Source organism: Danio rerio, chromosome 11, assembly GCF_052040795.2.
Source record: "Danio rerio strain M-AB ecotype USA chromosome 11, GRCz13ab, whole genome shotgun sequence".
NCBI classification, from domain to species: Eukaryota; Metazoa; Chordata; class Actinopteri; order Cypriniformes; family Danionidae; genus Danio; species Danio rerio.
In genome coordinates, this window is record NC_141031.1 from 4,950,001 (window position 1) to 4,962,500 (window position 12,500).

At 38.0% G+C, this 12,500-nt stretch overlaps 1 protein-coding gene across 11 annotated transcripts in view; it reads right to left on the reverse strand.

Moving 5' to 3' along the window:
- The window catches only part of LOC137490698 (bis(5'-adenosyl)-triphosphatase-like), a 746,092-nt gene that overhangs the window by 573,872 nt on the left and 159,720 nt on the right, over positions 1-12,500 (reverse strand). For 10 of the 11 annotated variants that reach the window (XR_015502296.1, XR_015502300.1, XR_015502303.1 and 7 more), the window contains one exon: positions 7,668-7,799. The gene's annotated coding sequence lies outside the window, so the exon portion shown is untranslated. Of the gene's footprint in view, positions 1-7,667; positions 7,800-12,500 lie in introns of those variants that run through there. The other variant, XM_087273183.1, reaches the window with a different exon arrangement.

Below are 12,500 nucleotides of genomic sequence, written 5' to 3' on the forward strand. Positions count from 1 at the left end.
TAAATCAGAGCAGTTAAAGCCGCAGGGATTTTTGCAGTGTTGCTCCAGGGACCCGCTTCTCCTCTCAAAGAGCCTTGTGTTTCAGGTGCGAGACTGATGTTGAAGAGCTGTGGGGGAGCTTTAAGATCTTTGCCAAATGCCGTCTACCTCTCCATACTCTCTCAACTCACACATGTACAAAGTGAGTGGCTTTGATAGAAGACAAAACCTGCTAAGCCTGTGGTGAGGTGTAGAGAGAGACGCACTGAAGAACCCCGCCTCGACATCCTCATTCACCATCACAATCAGCCAAATGGTGAAAGGATTAATAATAAATACAACAAACAAACAATATTTATTCTGAGGGCTGCTCTATTATTGGAAAAATGTTAGTCGTGATTATTTAAAATTATTATCAGTGGGCTATTTTGATCAAAAGATTTGGAAATACACAGGTATATATAACGCTTCTCCCTGTAAAAAGGGTTGCTATTGTTAGTGTTGGGCAAGCTACTTGAAAAATAAAATGAGATCAGCTATAATAGCTTAACAGGACTAGAAATTAACCATTCTTCTTGGTAGCACCGGTACTACTAACTTCAAAAGTGTAGACGCACCTGACAAAATTTAGTCGCTCTCACTAACAATTATGAGCACTGTTAATACACAATTTAACAGATTCTATTATATATTAACACTCTAATCACAACTAACAGATAAACAAAAATCTGCATGCGCTCATCGGCCCTGCACGCACTGCTTGACGTGAATAAGATGAACTGAATTAACAATAATAACCGTGCTGTTCTCACGGTGGTGTCTGATATTTCACAGATGATATTGATATATTATTTGCATATGTCATCTTAATAGCAATAATGGTCTTTTTATGACTTTTCGTGACGATTAAATGAAGGATTAAATAACATTAGAACATCTCATGCTTAAATTGTATAGATTCGGTGGTAAGCACTGCTACCTGAAAACTTCGTCTCACCAGTTTTACGGTTAATGCCTTAGTCATTTTCATTGTGGACTTTAAACACTGGAAGCCTTTTATCCACTGTTCGCGAAGTGTAAAAGCTGGATTGACATTCATTACATGATCACTAATCAGATGTGGCATTATTTGTAACTTTAGGTGGTTTCAAAAACTAAATCTGCCAGTGTTGTTTTCATTCTCTCGTATGATCCAGATCTTTACATTTTCGTGACTGTAGCTCCCTGTCATCGAATTAAGTGATTGACCGCTAATATTACCCAATCTATTTGTTTTGTGTTCTAGCACAGTGAGCCAATAATAAGAGCTTGAAGGTGGGGCAAGTAATGCGGGCTTTGTTTACTACAGCAAGTTGACAGGTCAACCTTTCCTGAGCGCTGTGTTTGTTGATGTTAGGTGCAAAGATGCTTAACATTTGAACATTTTGCTGTGAAAACTGGTCGGACATTGATTTTATTCGCACATATGCTCCCAAATATATTTTGAGGTAAATCTGGGGTTCTCTCCTGAAACTGCTGCCCCAGTAACCCAGCACCAGAAAAATGGATGAAAATGAATGAAAGAATGAATGAATGAATGAAGAAAATGTACCACAGTGTCTCATTCCAACGCAGCTAATTTCATTTATTCATTAAGCTGTAAAAAAAAGTTCGTTAATTTTGTGAATCAAGTTTCATTTTTTTTTTCCTTAATTATTTATGCTTTTGAATTTCATTGCGGGACCTTGATCATTCTTCCAACAATTTTTAAACTTGAAAAGTTTGAAAAGGTTACTTTTATTAACATTTTTCATATAGTTTAAAGTGAGATATGGTCTGCATTGGTGTTGTATATTATGCTACAAAAACTTTAATAAACCACCAGTACATTTTCCGTAAATAAAAGTAAAAGTCACTTTGTTAAACAGTAGAGTTGAAATATTCGATATTAAAAGAGCAAAGATCAAGGTCTTATAATTCAAGTTATGATTTTTGTTACAATTTTCAGTTTCTTTGACTCAGTAGATGAAAAAACTTCTTTATTCACGAATGTTTTGTAGGATATTCCAGTTTTGCGCATACGTCATAAATCTATGGTGGAAATAAAGCTACTGATTTGAAAATAACGCCGCAGACATTATCTATTCTCTATCATCTAAACCTCGAACTCAGCAGTTTGGATAGAGTCTGAACTTATTTTTACATCAGATCAAAGAATCAAAAATAACTTCTCTTCAACACAACATCAGCGTTGTCCTTTAGCTCTCCTGGGACCACAACTTTCTGGAAGTGCTGTAATGTTTCACGCCACTTAGGCTGCGAGAGTAACAATTAAATAATGCTAATGTATTGCGTATGCCCTCCAAACACCGCAGCCTCTCATCAGATTTTAGGATTGTGCTGCAGTGGCCTATAATGCTGTGAAAAATGGCTTCCCATCATGAGTTAATCTAAACATAGCGGCTTACGTAAGACAGAACAGCACTCGAAGATCTTTTTGCTGCAAAGCCAAGGACTTATTGCTATTCGAAAGGAGAATAAGGACATTATTCAAACAAATCAGCAATGGAAATCATGCAAATATATGCAAGGTTTGCATTCGTAGGTTGGGCACTAAGATTAATAGATATAAAAAGTATCCACTTTGATTTTGCGGAAAAGTGTAAAAAAAAAAAAATAAGTAAAAAAAGGGAGGGGGTGGGGGGTTATTAAGGAGCATCTGATGATTCACAACGTTAGCTTTTTTCGTGTTTGCATGCAACTGAGGAAAAGAAGTACAATTGTGTCAGCAACATTTAATAAAAAAAAAAAAACAGAACAAAGAAAGTTGGGTGAAACACATTCCACAACAACACTTTACTGTAGTCTAATAACATTTTTAGAGAATACAGTAATGTAACGAATTACATTTTAAACTTGTGTAATTTGATTGGATTTGAATTAGATTTCCATAGGACCATAAGAATTACCATATTTTATCCATAACCTACTAAAAAGAAAAAAAAAATAGTTGTTTATAGTTACTATATACTACTTTATATAGTTACTATAGTAGTTTATAGTTACTAGGTCTATTGGATTGCGACCCCTGGGGTAATTATATTATATTAAAGACACAGCAATAGCGTCAGATGCAGCAAATTCATTTTTTAACACTGGGTTAAACTTTCTAAATTTACAGCACTGACAGACATTTAAAAAATTCTACGAAGAATAGACTTGGGTCTGTTGGTTTGTGTGTGCGCCATTGCACACAAGGTTTCTGTATTTATAACCACCTCAGAAGATATTGGGGGTTGCGAGTCGCTGGCATTGTTATTTTGGAGGTCACGGGCTGAAAAGTTTGGGAACCCCTGCTTTAGTTGACACAATCATGAAGGAAAACAATTAATTTGACAATCCAAAAGACGACAATTGACACCTTGCACAAGGCAGGCAAGACACAAAAGATCATTGCAAAAGAGGCTGGCTGTTCACAGAGCTCTGTGTCCAAGCACATTAATTGAGAGGCCAAAAAAAGTGTACAAGCAATAGTGATAACCGCACCCTGGAGAGAATTGTGAAACAAAACCCATTAAAAAAATGTGGGGGAGATTCACAAGGAGTGGACTGCCGCTGAAGTCAGTGCTTCAATGCATACACGTATACAAGACATGGGTTTCAGCTGTCACATTCCTTATGTCAAGCCACTCTTGAAAAATAGATAGCATCAGACGCATCTGGGCTGCTGCTATGTGCTTCAAAGTTATGTTTTCTGATAAGCATAAATTTGGCATTTCCATTGGAAATCAGGGTCTCAGGAGGAAGAGAGAAGAGGCACACAATCCACATTGCTTGAGGTCCAATATAAAGTTTCGACAGTCAGTGATAGTTTGGGGTGCCATGTCATCTAATAGTGTTGCTCCACAGTGTTTTCTGAGGTTCAAGGTCAATGCAACTTCATATCAGGACGTTTTAGAGCACTTCATGCTTCCTGCTGCTGACCAACTTTATGAAAATGCAGATTTAATTTTCCAACAGGACTTGACACCAGCAAAAAGCTACCAGTTATCCCTGTTCTTAATTGGCCAGCAAACCAGCCTGACCTTAGCCTCATAGAAAAGGTATGGGGTATTGTGAAGAGTAAGACGCGATATGCCAGACCCAACAATGAAGAAGAGCTGAAGGCCACTATCAGAGCAATCTGGGCTTATAACACATGAGCAGTGAATAACACAGACTGATCGACTCCATGCCATGCCGCATTGCTGCATTAATTCAGGCAAAAGCAGCCCTAACTAAGTATTGAGTGCTGTGCATGCCCATACTTTTCATGTTCATACTTTTCATATATATTTTATGTTCTCCAGAATTGAAGCATACTTGGAGTATAGGAATAGGAGTTGTCAAGTTCTCGAAGACTTTGCTGAGATAAAAACATGACCCCACTTAACGAGCTGAAGTGCCTTTGCATAAGTCTATACTTATATGGAAACTAAAGTAATCAAAGTGACAGAACATTATACACTTTTATAAAGTTATCTCATGAAAGAATCAAACCCACACTATTTACTTGCAAAAGAAGAGGTTGAAAGATTAGTATGCAGCTGTGATTAACTTTAATGTCAACTGTCAACACAAGATTCAAACCTGCAACGTTTAGTTTGGGTGTAAACATTTAGCACAGTGTGTCACATACAGCACATATACAGTTTAATTTTGATTTCTCCTAAATGTTAAATGTGTTACTCCGGCTACATTTTGTTGCACAAATGAGATGTCAAATCCACTATAGGCTGCTGTCTACAATTTTGCAAATCTGAAATTGTCACATATTGCACATAAATTTACAGCCCCGGCTAATTGTAAATATTTTCCTCAGCCTGCATTTTTACAAAACGTAAAATACATTACTCCTGGTACATTTTGTGGTACATTTCAGATGTCAAATCCATTAGAGTGCACTCTAGGCAATTCAAAATTTATAGATTGCTTTGTTGTATGTCCTTCTTGTACACATCTATAAGAATGCAGGGCTTGTCACAGATCACAAAGCAAACAAAAGTGACATAAATCATTGCCTAAATCCAACCAATAGTGTTTTCAAACACTATTTCAAAAACCATGTGCATTTACCATGATTTTACAGTATGTCTTTAGATAAACTGTGCTTCACCAGACTCAAACGTGAGCACTTTGCATTACAAATAATTCTCTGTACAAGGTGAGCTACCGAGCAACCTGACCATGCTAGAAAAGTTAGCCATACAGAGTAAGATAGGTGAGGCAAACGTATTCCATTACAAATCATAGACACTATTAATTTGTTTTTGTGGTATTCACTTGGTGTTGTGTAAAGAACTGAATGCAAATGCTACTTTATTTATTGATAATGTGTCCCACTAAATATTATTAGCAGGAAAATGAACAAGTATGTGGCATCAAACTGCCCCAGTGTTCATTTGACCCACTGCAATCAAACATACACTACCCGACAAAAAGTGTTGGCAAGGCAAGGTGTTGTCATTAATTCCAGTGGTAAGAGCAACAAATGATAACTTGACTTCTAGTTGATCATTTGGAAAAGTGGCAGAAAGTCGATTTTTCTGACGAATCATATGTTGAACCAACACAATCTCACGGCAATTCGTAACTTTTTCATTTAGTGGCTAATTCGTATGAATTCGTACGATCTAATTCGTACAATTTAGTACGATTTGCTCATCCCCCAATGACGGTTGGGGTTAGGTGCCACACCTCCTTTTTAAAATCATACCATTTCGTCCGACTGAACTCGTACGAATTAGCCACTAAACTGGCAAAACGTAAAATACTTACGTTTTCTCGTGAGATCAGGCTGGTTGAACTGCATCCTGGTCATCACAAATACTGCAGAAGACCTATTGGAACCCGCATGGACCCAAGATTTACCAAGTTTAGTGAAGAAAGAAATCATGATTTGGGATTTCATTCGGTATGGGAGCATGCGAGAGATCTGCAGAGTGGATGGCAACATCAACAGCCTGAGGTATCAAGACATTAGTGCTGCCCATTACATCACAAACCACAGGAGAGGGCAAACTCTTGTTCAAATTCCTTCTCATACTCCAGCTTCCACATCAAAGTTTCTGAAAGCAAAGAAGGTCAATGTACTTTAGGATTGGCCAGCCCAGTCACCAGACATGCACATTATTGAGCATGTCTAGGGTAAGATGAAGGAGGAGGCATGTTTCACGGGTAAAAGAATGAGTGAACTCAAGTGCAGAACACAAAGTATTTATTGAGGAGAAAGTCTTTGCAAACAAAGAAAACCCAGTCGGCTGAGTGCCGGGGAAGTGCCATGGAAACAGTCAAAAAAAACGGCATACTCGTTCACTGGCAAATATGGGGTGAGTAACAGAACGATACACACACACACACACACACACACCCCGGACAAAAGACTGACTAACACTAAGGGAAATGACATGCTATAAGTAGGAAAAAAGAGATGAGAACAGGTGGAGTGAATTAGCTCAAATGACCTGTGACTTCGTGACAGAGTAAAAGGAGTTAACAGAAGGTAATCTGTAACATAGAACTGGAGGAGAGAGTGAGAACACAAGGTACGGTGACAGCATTAAAGATGAATCCAAAGAATCTTTGGGAGTCCAGCAAGAATAGTTTCTTTGCCATTCCAGATGACTTTATTAATAAGTTATTTAAGTCCCTGCAGAGATGTATGGATGCAGTCCTTCAAGCTCATGACAGTCAGACACAATATTCATTCTGTTTCCACTGCAGCATGACTTTATGTTCTATACTGGACATTATTTCTGTTAAGTGACAAGACTTGTCTAAGCAAAGTCAGACCTTAGTGTCCTAATGAAATAATTAAAAATCAAGTCATGATCATAGCTTATTTTGGTAAAATAAGTGTAATCTAGGTGATTTAGAAGTGATGAAGAAAAAAAAAGAGATTAAATTGACAAATGGATATTGTTGTATAAAAAGCCTGTTCAAAGTTCTTGTACCTCCAGAACCTAAACAATTATTGTGTTTCTACCAAATCCACACTGTTCTGTTGTGTCATTCAAAGCTTATTCCAATTTATAACAATTTTCATCATATGGACAGGTGGTTACTCTGATCCTGGAAAATACAATGATTTCTTTAGAGGATATAAACAAAAAAAGTTAATGAATCATACAGGTTTTGTTTTAAATGATTGTCATTAATTTTGCACAAACTTTTGACCTATATATAACACCATATGTGTATTCTCTTTCTATTTCTTTTTTTTTTTTTTTGGAATTACAGGGAATGGTATCATCTTATAATAATCACCATGGTATAATTATCATCATATAATTCCATTACAGATTCAAAATACGCCGACTAATTAAGCTGAAAATGTAAAAATTCACAGACTCGTGATGTATCACCTGTACTTGGAAGCAATTTGTCTTCAGCTAATTTCAGAAACATCAGAACCAAGAGGCTTCTACCCAGAAATGTCTTGTTCTTCTGGGATGTATGGTAAACATCTGCTGATATGGCCTAATGCTAAGGTCAGGCCAAACTTAACAAAGCGCAAACTGTTGCCGAGCAACAGCAGGAATCAGCAGAACTGCTCTTCAGAGAACACGATACGGTAAACAGAGAGGGAAAAAAAAAAAGAAGATCCTACCTGCTCTTGATTCACCTCAGAGTAAAAACCCCAGTCGCTACGGTAAACCTGAAAAGGATACGACCAGGTACGACCGGCTTTCGGTTGACTAGGGCGAAGGACAACTCCGTCTTCAAAAACACAGCCGAGGACTTTATGATGTGCTGCCCGAAGCGAAACGTAGCCATGGTGGATCATCAATTCCTGTAAGACACTGAGACAGAGTTTAACGGTCAATAACAGTTAAGAAAGTGTTCCCAACAAAGAAAAGGACAAATCTTTTATGAGCCGGGGTTTTCAAATAGAAACTTTGTAGAGATGTTTACTTCAAAAGATTAAAAAGAAATAAATAAATCACAGAATATTCAAGGAAATGTTTAGATTAACGTCCCTGAAAGACGTCAATAGAACTGAAGTGTTTTCCTAATGCAGTGAATGCGTTATAATTCTCAAGGTGCAATTTTTTGTCAAGCAAATATCAAATTTTGAAATATCATTAGGGTTTTTGGATGGCACTTCATAACTATTTTATCATTTTTGTGAAGTACTTGACACGGTTATGAGTGTCTTCTTGTGTGTTTTAGTTGAATCATGTGACTTTGCTTAAAGTTGTGTTAAAATGACTACTTTCAGATAAGTTATTAAGCATTTGTGCCAAGAAGACAGGAGAAAAGTACATAGTATAGACATTTTTCTTCAATCCTGAACGGAGAGCAACGAATAGCGACCAGTGTCTTCCAATAGAATGCTTAAAACTTCCGTTTACAGCCTTTCTCAACAGGAATTATCAATCCAAAATGCTGTCAATATCGCTTTGAGTGGCTTACAGTGTTTTAGTAATGCTCAACTTGATTTTGATAGATGCGTGTTAAAGCTGATATACTTCTGTCAGATGCGTTTCAATCGTGAGAGAAAAGTGTTCTCCTGATACAGTGTCTGCCGTGAGGTAAGATGCTGAAATATAGCATCGGTATTTCTGATCTGTCAGCTGTTATACTGTAGATAGTGGGCTCGTCAAGTAGCCGCGCACACACACACACACACACACACACACACACACACACACACACACACACACACACATGCAATAGATAACTGCAGTGCAGAGCAAACTATGGTAATGGACCGAAACTTAACAGGTATGCAAGCAGAACAATTTCCAAAAGTGACCAATAAAAGTAAGTTACTGGTTACTATGCTGGGCTGATTTGCACATGGATTGTAATCTGGAGTCGTTTGTGTTTCATTTAGTTAGTTTGTATTTTGTAGGATTTACCATGTGTTTTTCTGTAATTTTAAGCTCTCGCTTTGTTTTCAGTTTGTGCAACTCTTTTAATCAATGTGCTAGTACATTTGTGTGTGTGTAAAACATTTATGTGAATTACTTGTTTGGGTTGTTTATATTAAAAAAAAAAAAGAGAGAGAGAGAGAAAATGTTGACTTTACCGATGACCCCATTTAAAATGCATAAGAAATTGTCTGACGATGAGGGTAAAATGACTCGCAGCTGTTGTTTTCTATCTCCTTAGATCACATATTTAAATAATCAGTCCAGTAGGTGGCGATGTTTAACAGCAGTATTAGTTCAAACACATTAAAAGCAAATAATATAGATTAAAACTAACGTTTCAAAGCTGTCCAAATGCGACTTGTATGCATCAAGCTGCCGACAAGTTGGAAGCATCCCCCTTAAGCCCTGGTCAAATCACTAAAGCCAATATGAGTGATATAAAAATCAACCCCAATGTCTCTATGACAGTCAAAAACTGGACTTGTCTATATTTTATTGAAAATATGACGCTTAAGAGGGTGACGCGGTGGCACAGTAGGTAGTGCTGTCGCTTCACAGCAAGGTCGTTGGTTCGAGCCTTGGCAGGGTCAGTTGGTGTTTCTGTGTGGAGTTTGCATGTTCTCCCTGTGTTCGTGTGGGTTTCCTCCGGGTGCTATGGTTTCCCCCACAGTCTAAAGATATGCGGTACAGGTGAATTGGGTAGGCTTAAGTGTCCATAGTGTGTGAGTGTGAACGAGTGTGTATGGATGTTTCCCAGAGATGGGTTGCAGCTGGAAGGGCATCCGCTGCGTAAAACATATACTGGATAAGTTGGCAGTTCATTCTGCTGTGGCGACCCCAGATTAATAAAGGGACTAAGCCGAAACGAAAATGAATGAATGAATGAATCTTAAGCCCGATTCACACGGGCTCACATATGTCTGAAGTTGGGGCTGACGCAATTGTCATAGCAGCATCAGCCAATGAAATCAGCCTTCAATTGGATACTGTCTGAGCCGGTGCATTTGCATTTAGCAATTTGATTAGCTGACGCATCCATTTGTGACTTGAAAAGATGAGAAGTTTACAACTTCTGCAGCGAGCAACACCACTGAAGGGGCGCCAACGGATTTACAATGCAGTTCTGCAACACCTGACGTCAGCCATTCAAAGTGAATGGGAAGTGTTGAAGCTGGCGTGTGGCGTGTGGCGTGTGAATGGGGCGTACATATGGGTGAAAGTGATACATGCAAAAATGGCTTGCCTTGTATGGAGTTTAAGTCATGGGCTGCGTCTGAAACCGCATACTTCCATACTATATAGTACGCTAAAATCAGCATGCGAGTAGAGTAGTATGTCCGAATTCATAGAATTCGAAAATCAGTATGCGAGAAGTACCCGGATGACTTACTACTTCCGGCGAGATGTTGGAGTGCGCATCCCACAGCAGGTAGGTCATGTGACCATGACAAAATGGCGGATGTAGTACGTCCGAATTCCATTCATACTTTTCACATTCATACTGTATAGAGCGTACTTTTCTAACGGTCGAGTAGTACGTTTAGATTCATATACAGTACCTACTGAGTAGTAGGCAGTTTCGGACGCAGCCATGAAGTTTATGGCTTGCTATATTTTGAGAAAAATAATGCTTAAATTATTTATTGCAAAACGGTAAGTCAGATAAACATGAAAAAATATAGAAGCAAAATTTAATGCAGAACACAGCTTTTGGCCAAATTTAAGGCTTGTAGCATTTTTTATATTGCTGAATTATTAAGCATGTAATACTTTTTTATATTATTATTCAATAATGATACATGTGATTGGCATGGGGAGCTATAGCAACAATCTTGAATGCAGAAAGCACATTTATACCAAATGTGGGCCTTGTAGCATGAACGGCCTAGGAGGAGACTGTTATGTCCTTGAAACCAAACGTATGCTGGCTTTCTTAAGCCAACATAATAAATTCCCTATTAAGTGAAGCTTTAATTATCCAAGACAAAGTTCTGCATTAAATATAGATTATTATTCTCTCATTAAAGTCCATATGAAAGCCATCTCACATAGCAGACTTGAAGCAAACAAACTGATGCTGAACTATTTTAAAACAGTCTCAACGGGAGATGTCAATGATAAAACAAATATCTAATACAGCAAGAGTTCAAACAAAGAACAATCCATAAAAAAGAGGGATCTTGTCACACTGGGAGGGCTTTTCAATGCTCAACATTACAAACAAGTATCGACCAGAGATCAGCGTCCTCTCGCTAAATTTAGTCATCCTCCACAGGGAATTTCAGTTTGCATTGATCAGCTAAAAATATATTAATGCAGTCACATTAACCATCCCAGGTAGACAGTTCAACTGTATAAATTACTATTCTGTCATCATTTATTCACCCGCATGCCCTTCCAAACACATCTGATTTACTTTCTTCCAAGGATGATGACAGATTTGTCGTTTTTTTTTAGGTGATCTATGACTTTAAAAATGCTGGTAAACACAATATTTCAGTTTTATTTAACAGCTGAACCAAATATCAAACAATAAGTTCTGGATTCTACAAGGACAGAGAAAAAAAATGTGCCTAGCTATTATTGTCACGTTCTCTATTTCCACAAACACATGAAACTCAGGAATTATCAAAATACACAGATTTAATAATAAAGACACTCACTACAGGGGCTGAAACATATACACAGCGGCGTGACATCAAGGGTTTAGACCAGTGGTCACCAAACTTGTTCCTGGAGGGCCAGTGTCCTGCAGATTTTAGCTCCAACCCTAATCAAACACACCTGAACAAGCTAATCAAGGTCTTACTAGGTATGCTTGAAACATCCAGGCAGTTGTGTTGGGGCAAGATGGAGCTAAACCCTGCAGGGCCACCGGCCCACCAGGACCAGGATTGGTGACCCCTGGTTTAGACAATACAAGACCAGACAAGTGACTAAACAAACTCAGGGGTATAAATACAAGGGGCATGATTGAACTAATAACCAATAGAGGACAAACACAAGTGAAACTCATTAACATTAACAAACGGTGGGGAAATGGAATAAAGGAATCACATGACGCAAACATAAAGCACATGGAGCACAGCTCATGGGGAAGTCACATGACAAACACAAGACACCAGACTGTGACAACTACTAGGTGCGTTCGACATGAAGCACAGCTGTAGCCGGTGATCAACTAGATTAGCCGAGCGCAGGCGGGGCGGAGTTGAAAACGGAGCCGTCAAGCTAAACAGCTGGACACTTCGGGGCTCAAAGTTCCTGCAGTCATGATGACTGATCAAATGGCGTCATCATCATTTTTTATTTATTTTTATTTATAACAACAAAAGATTTACAAATAAAACAGAATCCAGTCTCTACACACTATTCATTTTTAAACAAAAAGGGAGAATATGAATAAAATATAACAAATGCACAAGAGAAATAAGAGGAAATGAGAGGCATAAAAATGAACAGGTCTATTAAATACAAATTAATAAGCACAAGTTCTAAGAGTTTGAACATCACTCTTTGGGCTAATAATTTTTGTTTGAATATGCTAAAAAGGGTTTATATTTATGTACATTTATAATTATAAAACTTTCCAATGTAAAACGCAAAACAAGGTGTTTTGATTAA